Consider the following 16136-nt stretch of genomic DNA (forward strand, 5'->3'; position numbering starts at 1 on the left):
TAATGTGTCTCTGCTGGAGAGAGGCATGCTGGGAGGTGTGTGTATAGTGTGTCTCTGCTGGAGAGGGGCACGTTGGGAGGTGTGTGTATAGTGTGTCTCTGCTGGAGAGAGGCATGCTGGGAGGTGTGTGTATAGTGCGTCTCTGCTGGAGAGGGGCACGTTGGGAGGTGTGTGTATAGTGTGTCTCTGCTGGAGAGGGGCACGCTGGGAGGTGTGTGTATAGTGTGTCTCTGCTGGAGAGGGGCATGCTGGGAGGTGTGTGTGTGTATAGTGTGTCTCTGCTGGAGAGAGGCATGCTGGGAGGTGTGTTTATAGTGTGTCTCTGCTGGAGAGAGGCATGCTGGGAGGTGTGTGTATAGTGTGACTCTGCTGGAGAGGGGCATGCTGGGAGGTGTTTGTATAGTGTGTCTCTGCTGGAGAGACACGCTGGGAGGTGTGTATAGTGTGTCTCTGCTAGAGAGAGGCACGCTGGGAGGTGTGTGTATAGTGTGCCCCTGCTGGAGAGAGGCATGCTGGGAGGTGTGTGTATAATGTGTCTCTGTTGGAGAGGGGCATGCTGGGAGGTGTATTTATTATGTACTGCTGGAGAGAGGCACGCTGGGAGGTGTGTGTATATTGTGTCTCTGCTGGAGAGAGGCATGCTGGAAGGTGTGTGTATAGTGTGTCTCTGCTGGAGAGGGGCATGCTGGGAGGTGTGTGTATAGTGTGTCTCTGCTGGAGAGAGGCATGCTGGGAGGTGTGTGTATAGTGTGTCTCTGCTGGAGAGAGGAACGCTGGGAGGTGTGTGTATAGTGTGTCTCTGCTGGAGAGAGGCACGCTGGGAGGTGTGTGTATAGTGTGTCTCTGCTGGAGAGGTGCATGCTGGGAGGTGTGTGTATAGTGTGTCTCTGCTGGAGAGAGGCATGCTGGGAGGTGTGTGTATAGTGTGTCTCTGCTGGAGAGAGGAACGCTGGGAGGTGTGTGTATAGTGTGTCTCTGCTGGAGAGAGGAACGCTGGGAGGTGTGTGTATAGTGTGTCTCTGCTGGAGAGAGGGACGCTGGGAGGTGTGTGTATAGTGTGTCTCTGCTGGAGAGAGGCACGCTGGGAGGTGTGTGTATAGTGTGTCTCTGCTGGAGAGAGGCACGCTGGGAGGTGTGTGTATAGTGTGTCTCTGCTAGAGAGAGGCACGCTGGGAGGTGTGTGTATAGTGTGTCCCTGCTGGAGAGAGGCATGCTGGGAGGTGTGTGTATAATGTGTCTCTGCTGGAGAGGGGCATGCTGGGAGGTGTATTTATTATGTACTGCTGGAGAGAGGCATGCTGGGAGGTGTGTGTATATTGTGTCTCTGCTGGAGAGAGGCACGCTGGGAGGTGTGTGTATAGTGTGTCTCTGCTGGAGAGGGGCATGCTGGGAGGTGTGTGTATAGTGTCTCTGCTGGAGAGGGGCACGCTGGGAGATGTGTGTATAGTGTGTCTCTGCTGGAGAGAGGCATGCTGGGAGGTGTGTGTATAGTGTGTCTCTGCTGGAGAGAGGCATGCTGGGAGGTGTGTGTATATTGTGTCCCTGCTGGAGAGAGGCATGCTGGGAGGTGTGTGTATAGTGTGTCTCTGCTGGAGAGGGGCATGCTGGGAGGTGTGTGTATAGTGTGTCTCTGCTGGAGAGGGGCATGCTGGGAGGTGTGTGTATAGTGTGTCCCTGCTGGAGAGAGGCATGCTGGGACGTGTGTGTATAGTGTGCCTCTGCTGGAGAGAGGCATGCTGGGAGGTGTGCATATAGTGTCTCTGCTGGAGAGGGGCATGCTGGGAGGTGTGTGTATAGCTCTGCTGGAGAGGAGCACGCTGGGAGGTGTGTGTATAGTGTGTCTCTGCTGGAGAGAGGCATTCTGGGAGGTGTGTGTATAGTGTGTCTCTGCTGGAGAGGGGCATGCTGGGAGATGTGTGTATAGTGTGTCTCTGCTGGAGAGAGGCATTCTGGGAGGTGTGTGTATAGTGTGTCTCTGCTGGACAGGGGCATGCTGGGAGATGTGTGTATAGTGTGTCTCTGCTGGAGAGGGGCATGCTGGGAGGTGTGTGTATAGTGTGTCTCTGCTGGAGAGAGGCATTCTGGGAGGTGTGTGTGTGTGTGTGTCTCTGGTGGAGAGGGGCATGCTGGGAGGTGTGTGTTTATAGTGTGTCTCTGCTGGGGAGAGGCACGCTGGGAGGTGTGTGTATAGTGTGTCTCTGCTGGAGAGAGGCATTCTGGGAGGTGTGTGTGTGTGTCTCTGGTGGAGAGGGGCATGCTGGGAGGTGTGTGTATAGTGTGTCTCTGCTGGAGAGAGGCATGCTGGGAGGTGTGTGTATATTCTGTCTCTGCTGGAGAGAGGCATGCTGGGAGGTGTGTGTATAGTGTGCCTCTGCTGGAGAGGGGCACACTGGGAGATGTGTGTATAGTGTGTCTCTGCTGGAGAGAGGCATGCTGGGAGGTGTGTGTATAGTGTGTCTCTGCTGGAGAGGGGCATGCTGGGAGGTGTGTGTATTGTGTGTCTCTGCTGGAGAGGGGCATGCTGGGAGGTGTGTGTATAGTGTGTCTCTGCTGGAAAGGGGCATGCTGGGAGGTGTGTGTATATTGTGTCTCTGCTGGAGAGGGGCATGCTGGGAGGTGTGTGTATAGTGAGTCTCTGCTGGAGAGGGGCATGCTGGGAGGTTTGTGTGTATAGTGTGTCTCTGCTGGAGAGGGGCATGCTGGGAGGTGTGTGTATAGTGTGTCTCTGCTGGAGAGATGCATGCTGGGAGGTGTGTGTATAGCGTGTTTCTGCTGGAGAGAGGCATGCTGGGAGGTGTGTGTATAGTGTGTCTCTGCTGGAGAGAGGCACGCTGGGAGGTGTGTGTATAGTGTGTCCCTGCTGGAGAGCGGCATGCTGGGAGGTGTGTGTATAGTGTGTCTCTGCTGGAGAGAGGCATGCTGGGAAGTGTGTGTATAATGTGTCTCTGCTGGAGAGAGGCATGCTGGGAGGTGTGTGTATAATGTGTCTCTGCTGGAGAGAAGCATGCTGGGAGGTGTGTGCATAATGTGTCTCTGCTGGAGAGAGGCATGCTGGGAGGTGTGTGTATAATGTGTCTCTGCTGGAGAGGGGCATTCTGGGAGGTGTGTGTATAATGTGTCTCTGCTGGAGAGGGGCATGCTGGGAGGTGTGTGTATAATGTGTCTCTGCTGGAGAGAGGCATGCTGGGAGGTGTGTGTATAGTGTGTCTCTGCTGGAGAGGGGCACGTTGGGAGGTGTGTGTATAGTGTGTCTCTGCTGGAGAGAGGCATGCTGGGAGGTGTGTGTATAGTGTGTCTCTGCTGGAGAGGGGCACGTTGGGAGGTGTGTGTATAGTGTGTCTCTGCTGGAGAGGGGCACGCTGGGAGGTGTGTGTATAGTGTGTCTCTGCTGGAGAGAGGCATGCTGGGAGGTGTGTTTATAGTGTGTCTCTGCTGGAGAGAGGCATGCTGGGAGGTGTGTGTATAGTGTGTCTCTGCTGGAGAGGGGCATGCTGGGAGGTGTGTGTGTATAGTGTGTCTCTGCTGGAGAGACACGCTGGGAGGTGTGTTTATAGTGTGTCCCTGCTGGAGAGAGGCATGCTGGGAGGTGTGTGTATAATGTGTCTCTGTTGGAGAGGGGCATGCTGGGAGGTGTATTTATTATGTACTGCTGGAGAAAGGCACGCTGGGAGGTGTGTGTATATTGTGTCTCTGCTGGAGAGAGGCATGCTGGAAGGTGTGTGTATAGTGTGTCTCTGCTGGAGAGGTGCATGCTGGGAGGTGTGTGTATAGTGTGTCTCTGCTGGAGAGAGGCATGCTGGGAGGTGTGTGTATAGTGTGTCTCTGCTGGAGAGAGGAACGCTGGGAGGTGTGTGTATAGTGTGTCTCTGCTGGAGAGAGGCACGCTGGGAGGTGTGTGTATAGTGTGTCTCTGCTAGAGAGAGGCACGCTGGGAGGTGTGTGTATAGTGTGTCTCTGCTGGAGAGAGGAACGCTGGGAGGTGTGTGTATAGTGTGTCTCTGCTGGAGAGAGGGACGCTGGGAGGTGTGTGTATAGTGTGTCTCTGCTGGAGAGAGGCACGCTGGGAGGTGTGTGTATAGTGCGTCTCTGCTAGAGAGAGGCACGCTGGGAGGTGTGTGTATAGTGTGTCCCTGCTGGAGAGAGGCATGCTGGGAGGTGTATTTATTATGTACTGCTGGAGAGAGGCACGCTGGGAGGTGTGTGTATATTGTGTCTCTGCTGGAGAGGGGCATGCTGGGAGGTGTGTGTATAGTGTGTCTCTGTTGGAGAGGGGCATGCTGGGAGGTGTGTGTATAATGTGTCTCTGCTGGAGAGGGGCATGCTGGGAGGTGTATTTATTATGTACTGCTGGAGAGAGGCACGCTGGGAGGTGTGTGTATATTGTGTTTCTGCTGGAGAGGGGCATGCTGGGAGGTGTGTGTATAGTGTGTCTCTGTTGGAGAGGGGCATGCTGGGAGTTGTGTGTCTATAGTGTGTCTCTGCTGGAGAGAGGCATGCTGGGAGGTGTGTGTATATTGTGTCTCTGCTGGAGAGAGGCACGCTGGGAGGTGTGTGTATAGTGTGTCTCTGCTGGAGAGGGGCATGCTGGAAGGTGTGTGTATAGTGTCTCTGCTGGAGAGGGGCACGCTGGGAGATGTGTGTATATTGTGTCCCTGCTGGAGAGAGGCATGCTGGGAGGTGTGTGTATATTGTGTCCCTGCTGGAGAGAGGCATGCTGGGAGGTGTGTGTATAGTGTGTCTCTGCTGGAGAGAGGCATGCTGGGAGGTGTGTGTATAGTGTGTCTCTGCTGGAGAGGGGCATGCTGGGAGGTGTGTGTATAGTGTGTCCCTGCTGGAGAGAGGCATGCTGGGACTTGTGTGTATAGTGTGTCTCTGCTGGAGAGAGGCATGCTGGGAGGTGTGCGTATAGTGTCTCTGCTGGAGAGGGGCATGCTGGGAGGTGTGTGTATAGCTCTGCTGGAGAGGGGCACGCTGGGAGGTGTGTGTATAGTGTGTCTCTGCTGGAGAGAGGCATTCTGGGAGGTGTGTGTGTGTGTGTGTGTGTGTGTGTGTGTGTGTGTGTGTGTGTGTGTGTGTGTGTGTCTCTGGTGGAGAGGGGCATGCTGGGAGGTGTGTGTATAGTGTGTCTCTGCTGGAGAGAGGCATTCTGGGAGGTGTGTGTGTGTGTGTGTGTGTGTGTGTGTGTGTGTGTGTGTGTGTGTGTGTGTGTGTGTCTCTGGTGGAGAGGGGCATGCTGGGAGTTGTGTGTCTATAGTGTGTCTCTGCTGGAGAGAGGCATGCTGGGAGGTGTGTGTATATTGTGTCTCTGCTGGAGAGAGACACGCTGGGAGGTGTGTGTATAGTGTGTCTCTGCTGGAGAGGGGCATGCTGGAAGGTGTGTGTATAGTGTCTCTGCTGGAGAGGGGCACGCTGGGAGATGTGTGTATATTGTGTCCCTGCTGGAGAGAGGCATGCTGGGAGGTGTGTGTATATTGTGTCCCTGCTGGAGAGAGGCATGCTGGGAGGTGTGTGTATAGTGTGTCTCTGCTGGAGAGAGGCATGCTGGGAGGTGTGTGTATAGTGTGTCTCTGCTGGAGAGGGGCATGCTGGGAGGTGTGTGTATAGTGTGTCCCTGCTGGAGAGAGGCATGCTGGGACTTGTGTGTATAGTGTGTCTCTGCTGGAGAGAGGCATTCTGGGAGGTGTGTGTATAGTGTGTCTCTGCTGGAGAGGGGCATGCTGGGAGATGTGTGTATAGTGTGTCTCTGCTGGAGAGGGGCATGCTGGGAGGTGTGTGTATAGTGTGTCTCTGCTGGAGAGAGGCATTCTGGGAGGTGTGTGTGTGTGTGTGTGTGTGTGTGTGTGTGTGTGTGTGTGTGTGTGTGTCTCTGGTGGAGAGGGGCATGCTGGGAGGTGTGTGTATAGTGTGTCTCTGCTGGAGAGGGGCATGCTGGGAGGTGTGTGTTTCTGCTGGAGAGAGGCCTGCTGGGAGGTGTGTGTATAGTGTGTCTCTGCTGGGGAGAGACATTCTGGGAGGTGTGTGTATATTCTGTCTCTGCTGGAGAGAGGCATGCTGGGAGGTGTGTGTATAGTGTGTCTCTGCTGGAGAGGCATGCTGGGAGGTGTGTGTATATTCTGTCTCTGCTGGAGAGAGGCATGCTGGGAGGTGTGTGTATAGTGTGTCTCTGCTGGAGAGGCATGCTGGGAGGTGTGTGTATAGTGTGTCTGCTGGAGAGAGGCATGCTGGGAGGTGTGTGTATATTCTGTCTCTGCTGAAGAGAGGCACGCTGGGAGGTGTGTGTATAGTGTGTCTCTGCTGGAGAGGGGCATGCTGGGAGGTGTGTGTATAGTGCGTCTCTGCAGACAGGGGCATGCTGGGAGGTGTGTGTGTATAGTGTGTCTCTGCTGGAGAGGGGCATGCTGGGAGGTGTGTGTTTATTCTGTCTCTGCTGGAGAGTGGCACGCTGGGAGGTGTGTGTATAGTGTCTCTCTGCTGGAGAGAGGCATGCTGGGAGGTGTGTGTATAGTGTGTCTCTGCTGGAGAGAAGCATGCTGGGAGCTGTGTGTATAGTGTGTCTCTGCTGGAGAGAGGCACGCTGGGAGGTGTGTGTATAGTGTGTCTCTGCTGGAGAGGGGCACGCTGGGAGATGTGTGTATAGTGTGTCTCTGCTGGAGAGAGGCATGCTGGGAGGTGTGTGTATAGTGTGTCTCTGCTGGAGAGATGCATGCTGGGAGGTGTGTGTATAGTGTGTCTCTGCTGGAGGGGGGCATGCTGGGAGGTGTGTGTATAGTGTGTCTCTGCTGGAGAGAGGCATGCTGGGAGGTGTGTGTATAGTGTGTCTCTGCTGGAGAGAGGCATGCTGGGAGGTGTGTGTATATTCTGTCTCTGCTGGAGAGAGGCACGCTGGGAGGTGTGTGTATAGTGTGTCTCTGCTGGAGGGGGGCATGCTGGGAGGTGTGTGTGTATAGTGTGTCTCTGCTGGAGAGAGGCATGCTGGGAGGTGTGTGTATATTGTGTCTCTGCTGGAGAGAGGCATGCTGGGAGGTGTGTGTATATTGTGTCTCTGCTGGAGAGAGGCACGCTGGGAGGTGTGTGTATAGTGTGTCTCTGCTGGAGAGAGGCAAGCTGGGAGGTGTGTGTATAGTGTGTCTCTGCTGGAGAGAGGCACTCTGGGAGATGTGTGTATAGTGTCTCTCTGCTGGAGAGAGGCACGCTGGGAGGTGTGTGTATAGTGTGTCTCTGCTGGAGAGAGGCACGCTGGGAGGTGTGTGTATAGTGTGTCTCTGCTGGAGAGGGGCACGCTGGGAGGTGTGTGTATAGTGTGTCTCTGCTGGAGAGAGGCACGCTGGAAGGTGTGTGTATAGTGTGTCTCTGCTGGAGAGAGGCACGCTGGAAGGTGTGTGTATAGTGTGTTCCTGCTGGTGAGGGGCATGCTGGGAGGTGTGTGTATTGTGTACTGCTGGAGAGGGGCATGCTGGGAGGTGTGTGTATAGTGTGTCTCTGCTGGAGAGTGGCATGCTGGGAGGTGTGTGTATATTGTGTCTCTGCTGGAGAGAGGCATGCTGGGAGGTGTGTGTATAGTGTGTCTCTGCTGGAGAGGGGCATGCTGGGAGGTGTGTGTATAGTGTGTCTCTGCTGGAGAGGGGCATGCTGGGAGGGAGGGAATGCCTGTTCTATACTATGGGGAGGCACGTTATGTTCTATACTACAGGGACAAGGAGGCACGTTATATTCTATACTACAGGGACAAGGAGACACGTTATATTCTATACTACGGTTAGGGGGAGGCACGTAATATTCTATACTACGGGGAGGAGGAGGCACGTTATATTCTATACTACGGGTAGGGGAGGCACGTTATATTCTATACTACGGGGAGGAGGAGGCACGTTATATACTATACTACGGGGAGAGGGAGACATGTTATATGCTATACTACGGGGAGGAGGATGCACGTTATATTCTATACTACAGGGAGGAGGAGGCACGTTATAGTCTATACTACGGGGAGGAGGAGGCACATTATACTCTATACTACGGGGAGAGGGAGGCACGTAATATTCTATATTACTGGGAGGAGGAGGCTCGTTATATACCATACTACGGGAAGGAACGTTCTAGTCTATGCTACGGCGAGGCACGTTATATTCTATACTACGGGGAGGAGGAGGAGGCACGTTATATTCTATACTACGGGGAGAGGGAGGCACGTTATTTTCTATACTACGGGGAGGCACGTTATATTCTATACTACGGGGAGGGGGAGGCACGTTATATTCTATACTACGGGGAGGGGGAGGAACGTTATATACTATACTACGGGGAGAGGGAGGCACGTTATATTCTATACCTCAGGTAGGGGGAGGCACGTTATATTCTATACTACAGGTAGGAGGTACGTTATATTCTATACTACGGGGAGAAGGAGGAGGCACTTTATATTCTATACTATGCGGAGGAGGAGGAGGCACGTTATATTCAATACTACGGGGAGGGGGAGGCACGTTGTATTCTATACTACATTGAGAGGGAGGCACGTTATATTCTATACTACAGGGAGGGGGAGGCACGTTATATTGTATACTACGGGGACAGGGAGGCATGTAATATTCTATACTACGGGGACAGGGAGGCACGTTATATTCTATACTATGGGGAGGAGGAGGAGGCACGTAATATTATATACTACGGGGAGAGGGAGGCACGTTATATTCTATACTACGGGGAGTGGGAGGCACATTATATTCTATACTACAGGGAGGGGGAGGCACGTTATATACTATACTACGGGGAGGCACGTTATATACTAAACTACGGGGAGGGGGAGGCACGTTATATACTATACTACGTGGAGGGAGAGGCACGTTATATACTATACTACGGGGAGGGGGAGGCACGTTATATTCTATACTACAGGGAGGGGGAGGCACGTTATATACTATACAACGGGGAGGGGGAGGCACGTTATATACTATACTACGGGGAGGCACGTTATATACTAAACTACGGGGAGGGGAGGCACGTTATATTCTATACTACGGGGAGGGGGACGCACGTTATATACTATACTACGGGGAGGGGGAGGCACGTTATATACTATACTACAGGGAAGGGGAGGCACGTTATATTCTATACTACGGGAAGGGGGAGGCACGTTATATTCTATACTACGGGGAGGCACGTTATATACTATACTACGGGGAGGCACGTTATATACTATACTACGGGGTGGGGGAGGCACATTATATACTATACTACGGGGTGGGGGAGTCACGTTATATACTATACTACGGGGAGAGGGAGGCACGTTATATTCTATACTACGGGGAGGGGGAGGCACATTATATTCTATACTACAGGGAGGGGGAGGCACGTTATATACTATACTACGGGGAGGCACGTTATATACTAAACTACGGGGAGGGGGAGGCACGTTATATACTATACTACGTGGAGGGGGAGGCACGTTATATACTATACTACGGGGAGGGGGAGGCACGTTATATTCTATACTACAGGGAGGGGGAGGCACGTTATATACTATACAACGGGGAGGGGGAGGCACGTTATATACTATACTACGGGGAGGCACGTTATATACTAAACTACGGGGAGGGGAGGCACGTTATATTCTATACTACGGGGAGGGGGACGCACGTTATATACTATACTACGGGGAGGGGGAGGCACGTTATATACTATACTACAGGGAAGGGGAGGCACGTTATATTCTATACTACGGGAAGGGGGAGGCACGTTATATTCTATACTACGGGGAGGCACGTTATATACTATACTACGGGGAGGCACGTTATATACTATACTACGGGGTGGGGGAGTCACGTTATATACTATACTACGGGGAGAGCGAGGCACGTTATATTCTATACTACGGGTAGGGGGAGGCACGTTATATACTATACTACGGGGAGGCACGTTATATACTATACTACGGGGGGGGAGGCACGTTATACTCTATACTACGGGGAGGCATGTTATATACTATACTACGGGGAGGGGGAGGCACGTTATATTCTAAACTACGGGGAGGGGGAGGCACGTTATATTCTATACTACGGGGAGAGGGAGGCACGTTATATTCTATACTACAGGGAGGGGGAGGCACGTTATATACTATACTTCGGGGAGGAGGAGGCACGTTATATTCTATACTACGGGGAGGGGGAGGCACGTTATATTCTATAGTACGGGGAGGAGGAGGCACGTTATATTCTATACTACGGGTAGGGGAGGCACGTTATATTCTATACTACGGGGAGGAGGAGGCACGTTATATACTATACTACGGGGAGAGGGAGACATGTTATATGCTATACTACGGGGAGGAGGATGCACGTTATATTCTATACTACAGGGAGGAGGAGGCACGTTATAGTCTATACTACGGGGAGGAGGAGGCACATTATACTCTATACTACGGGGAGAGGGAGGCACGTAATATTCTATATTACTGGGAGGAGGAGGCTCGTTATATACCATACTACGGGAAGGAACGTTCTAGTCTATGCTACGGCGAGGCACGTTATATTCTATACTACGGGGAGGAGGAGGAGGCACGTTATATTCTATACTACGGGGAGAGGGAGGCACGTTATTTTCTATACTACCGGGAGGCACGTTATATTCTATACTACGGGGAGGGGGAGGCACGTTATATTCTATACTACGGGGAGGGGGAGGAACGTTATATACTATACTACGGGGAGAGGGAGGCACGTTATATTCTATACCTCAGGTAGGGGGAGGCACGTTATATTCTATACTACAGGTAGGAGGTACGTTATATTCTATACTACGGGGAGAAGGAGGAGGCACTTTATATTCTATACTATGCGGAGGAGGAGGAGGCACGTTATATTCAATACTACGGGGAGGGGGAGGCACGTTGTATTCTATACTACATTGAGAGGGAGGCACGTTATATTCTATACTACAGGGAGGGGGAGGCACGTTATATTGTATACTACGGGGACAGGGAGGCATGTAATATTCTATACTACGGGGACAGGGAGGCACGTTATATTCTATACTATGGGGAGGAGGAGGAGGCACGTAATATTATATACTACGGGGAGAGGGAGGCACGTTATATTCTATACTACGGGGAGTGGGAGGCACATTATATTCTATACTACAGGGAGGGGGAGGCACGTTATATACTATACTACGGGGAGGCACGTTATATACTAAACTACGGGGAGGGGGAGGCACGTTATATACTATACTACGTGGAGGGAGAGGCACGTTATATACTATACTACGGGGAGGGGGAGGCACGTTATATTCTATACTACAGGGAGGGGGAGGCACGTTATATACTATACAACGGGGAGGGGGAGGCACGTTATATACTATACTACGGGGAGGCACGTTATATACTAAACTACGGGGAGGGGAGGCACGTTATATTCTATACTACGGGGAGGGGGACGCACGTTATATACTATACTACGGGGAGGGGGAGGCACGTTATATACTATACTACAGGGAAGGGGAGGCACGTTATATTCTATACTACGGGAAGGGGGAGGCACGTTATATTCTATACTACGGGGAGGCACGTTATATACTATACTACGGGGAGGCACGTTATATACTATACTACGGGGTGGGGGAGGCACATTATATACTATACTACGGGGTGGGGGAGTCACGTTATATACTATACTACGGGGAGAGGGAGGCACGTTATATTCTATACTACGGGGAGGGGGAGGCACATTATATTCTATACTACAGGGAGGGGGAGGCACGTTATATACTATACTACGGGGAGGCACGTTATATACTAAACTACGGGGAGGGGGAGGCACGTTATATACTATACTACGTGGAGGGGGAGGCACGTTATATACTATACTACGGGGAGGGGGAGGCACGTTATATTCTATACTACAGGGAGGGGGAGGCACGTTATATACTATACAACGGGGAGGGGGAGGCACGTTATATACTATACTACGGGGAGGCACGTTATATACTAAACTACGGGGAGGGGAGGCACGTTATATTCTATACTACGGGGAGGGGGACGCACGTTATATACTATACTACGGGGAGGGGGAGGCACGTTATATACTATACTACAGGGAAGGGGAGGCACGTTATATTCTATACTACGGGAAGGGGGAGGCACGTTATAGTCTATACTACGGGGAGGCACGTTATATACTATACTACGGGGAGGCACGTTATATACTATACTACGGGGTGGGGGAGTCACGTTATATACTATACTACGGGGAGAGCGAGGCACGTTATATTCTATACTACGGGTAGGGGGAGGCACGTTATATACTATACTACGGGGAGGCACGTTATATACTATACTACGGGGGGGGGGGCACGTTATACTCTATACTACGGGGAGGCATGTTATATACTATACTACGGGGAGGGGGAGGCACGTTATATTCTAAACTACGGGGAGGGGGAGGCACGTTATATTCTATACTACGGGGAGAGGGAGGCACGTTATATTCTATACTACAGGGAGGGGGAGGCACGTTATATACTATACTTCGGGGAGGAGGAGGCACGTTATATTCTATACTACGGGGAGGGGGAGGCACGTTATATTCTATAGTACGGGGAGGGGGAGGTACGTTATATACTATACTACGGGGAGGCATGTTATATACTATACTACGGGGAGGCACGTTATATACTATACTACGGGGAGGCACGTTATATACTATACTACAGGGAGGGGGAGGCACGTTATATACTATACTACGGGGAGGGGGAGGCACGTTATATACTATACTACGGGGAGGCATGTTATATACTATACTACGGGGAGGGGGAGGCACATTATATACTATACTACGGGGAGGAGGAGGAGGAGGCACTTTATATTCTATACTACGGGGAGGGGGAGTCACGTTATATTCTATACTACAGGGAGGGGGAGGTACGCTCTATACTATACTACGGGGAGGAGGAGGAGGCACGTTATATTCTATACTACGGGTAGGGGGAGGCACGTTATATTCTATACTACGGGAAGGGGGAGGCATGTTATATACTATACTACGGGGAGGCACGTTATATACTATACTACGGGGAGGCATGTTATATACTATACTATTTGGAGGCATGCTATATACTATACTACGGGGAGGAGGAGGAGGCACGTTATATTCTATACTACGGGGAGGCACGTTATTTTCTATACTACGGGGAGAGGGAGGCACGTTATATACTATACTACGGGGAGGCACGTTATATACTATACTACGGGAAGGCACGTTATATACTATACTATGGGGAGGCATGTTATATACTATACTACAGGGAGGGGGAAGCACGTTATATACTATACTACTGGGAGGGGGAGGCACGTTATATTCTATACTACGGGGAGGGGGAGGCACGTTATATACTATACTACGGGGAGGCATGTTATATACTATACTACGGGGAGGGGGAGGCACGTTATATTCTATACTACGGGGAGGCACGTTATATACTATACTACGGGGAGGCATGTTATATACTATACGACTGGGAGGCACGTTATATACTATACTACGGGGAGGGGGAGGCACGTTATATACTATACTACGGGGAGGCATGTTATATACTATACTACGGGAAGTCGGAGGCACGTTATTTTCTATACTACGGGGAGAGGGAGGCACGTTATATACTATACTACGGGGAGGCACGTTATATACTATACTACGGGAAGGCACGTTATATACTATACTATGGGGAGGCATGTTATATACTATACTACAGGGAGGGGGAAGCACGTTATATACTATACTACTGGGAGGTGGAGGCACGTTATATTCTATACTACGGGGAGGGGGAGGCACGTTATATACTATACTACGGGGAGGCATGCTATATACTATACTACGGGGAGGGGGAGGCACGTTATATACTATACTACGGGGAAGCAATGTTATATACTATACTACAGGGAGGGGGAAGCACGTTATATACTATACTACTGGGAGGTGGAGGCACGTTATATTCTATACTACGGGGAGGGGGAGGCACGTTATATACTATACTACGGGGAGGCATGTTATATACTATACTACGGGGAGGGGGAGGCACGTTATATTCTATACTACGGGGAGGCACGTTATATACTATACTACGGGGAGGCATGTTATATAATATACTACTGGGAGGCACGTTATATACTATACTACGGGGAGGCACGTTATATACTATACTACGGGGAGGCATGTTATATACTATACTACGGGGAGGGGGAGGCACATTATATACTATACTATGGGGAGGCACGTTATATACTATTCTACGGGGTGGGGGAGGCACATTATATTCTATACTACGGGGAGGGGGAGGCACGTTATATACTATACTACGGGGAGGGGGAGGCACGTTATAATCTATACTACGGGGAGGGGGAGGCACGTTATATACTATACTACGGGGAGGGGGAGGCACGTTATATTCTATACTAAGGGGAGAGGGAGGCGCATTATATTATATACTACGGGGAGGGGGAGGCACATTATATTCTATACTACGGGGAGGGGGAGGCACGTTATTTTCTATACTACGGGGAGTGGGAGGCACGTTATATACTATACTACGGGGAGGGGGAGGCACGTTATATTCTATACTACGGGGAGGCACGTTATATATTATTACTACGGGGAGAGGGAGGCACGTTATATTCTATACTACGGGGAGGGGGGAGTCACGTTATATTCTATACTACGGGGAGGCACGTTATATTCTATACTACGGGGAGAGGGGGAGGCACGTTATATTCTATACTACGGGGAGGGGGAGGCACGTTATATACTATACTACGGGGAGGGGGAGGCACGTTATATTCTATACTATGGGGAGGGGGAGGCACGTTATATTCTATATTACGGGGAGGGGGAGGCACGTTATATACTATACTACGGGGAGGGGGAGGCACGTTATATTCTATACTACGGGGAGGGGGAGGCACGTTATATACTATACTACGGGGAGGCACGTTATATTCTATACTACGGGGAGAGGGAGGCACGTTATATTATATACTACGGGGAGGGGTAGGCACGTTATATTCTATACTACGGGGAGGGGGAGGCACGTTATATACTATACTACGGGGAGGGGGAGGCACGTTATATACTATACTACGGGGAGGCACGTTATATACTATACTACGGGGAGGTACGTTATATTCTATACTACGGGGAGGGGGAGGCACGTTATATACTATACTACGGGGAGAGGGAGGCACGTTATATTCTATACTACGGGGAGGGGGAGGCACGTTATATTCTATACTACGGGGAGGGGGAGGCACATTATATACTATACTACGGGGAGGAGGAGGAGGCACTTTATATTCTATACTACGGGGAGGGGGAGTCACGTTATATTCTATACTACAGGGAGGGGGAGGTACGTTCTATACTATACTACGGGGAGGAGGAGGAGGCACGTTATATTCTATACTACGGGGAGGGGGAGGCACGTTATATTCTATACTACGGGAAGGGGGAGGCATGTTATATACTATACTACGGGGAGGCACGTTATATACTATACTACGGGGAGGCATGTTATATACTATACTATTTGGAGGCATGCTATATACTATACTGCGGGGAGGAGGAGGAGGCACGTTATATTCTATACTACGGGAAGGGGGAGGCACGTTATTTTCTATACTACGGGGAGAGGGAGGCACGTTATATACTATACTACGGGGAGGCACGTTATATACTATACTACGGGAAGGCACGTTATATACTATACTATGGGGAGGCATGTTATATACTATACTACAGGGAGGGGGAAGCACGTTATATACTATACTACTGGGAGGTGGAGGCACGTTATATTCTATACTACAGGGAGGGGGAGGCACGTTATATACTATACTACGGGGAGGCATGCTATATACTATACTACGGGGAGGGGGAGGCACGTTATATACTATACTACGGGGAAGCAATGTTATATACTATACTACAGGGAGGGGGAAGCACGTTATATACTATACTACTGGGAGGTGGAGGCACGTTATATTCTATACTACGGGGAGGGGGAGGCACGTTATATACTATACTACGGGGAGGCATGTTATATACTATACTACGGGGAGGGGGAGGCACGTTATATTCTATACTACGGGGAGGCAC

General features: G+C 50.9%; 1 long non-coding RNA gene across 1 annotated transcript in view; it reads right to left on the bottom strand.

Moving 5' to 3' along the window:
* The window catches only part of LOC134993150 (uncharacterized), a 122539-nt gene that overhangs the window by 86783 nt on the left and 19620 nt on the right, over positions 1-16136 (bottom strand). The window lies entirely within an intron of this gene.

Source organism: Pseudophryne corroboree, unplaced genomic scaffold (assembly GCF_028390025.1).
Source record: "Pseudophryne corroboree isolate aPseCor3 unplaced genomic scaffold, aPseCor3.hap2 scaffold_1246, whole genome shotgun sequence".
NCBI classification, from domain to species: Eukaryota; Metazoa; Chordata; class Amphibia; order Anura; family Myobatrachidae; genus Pseudophryne; species Pseudophryne corroboree.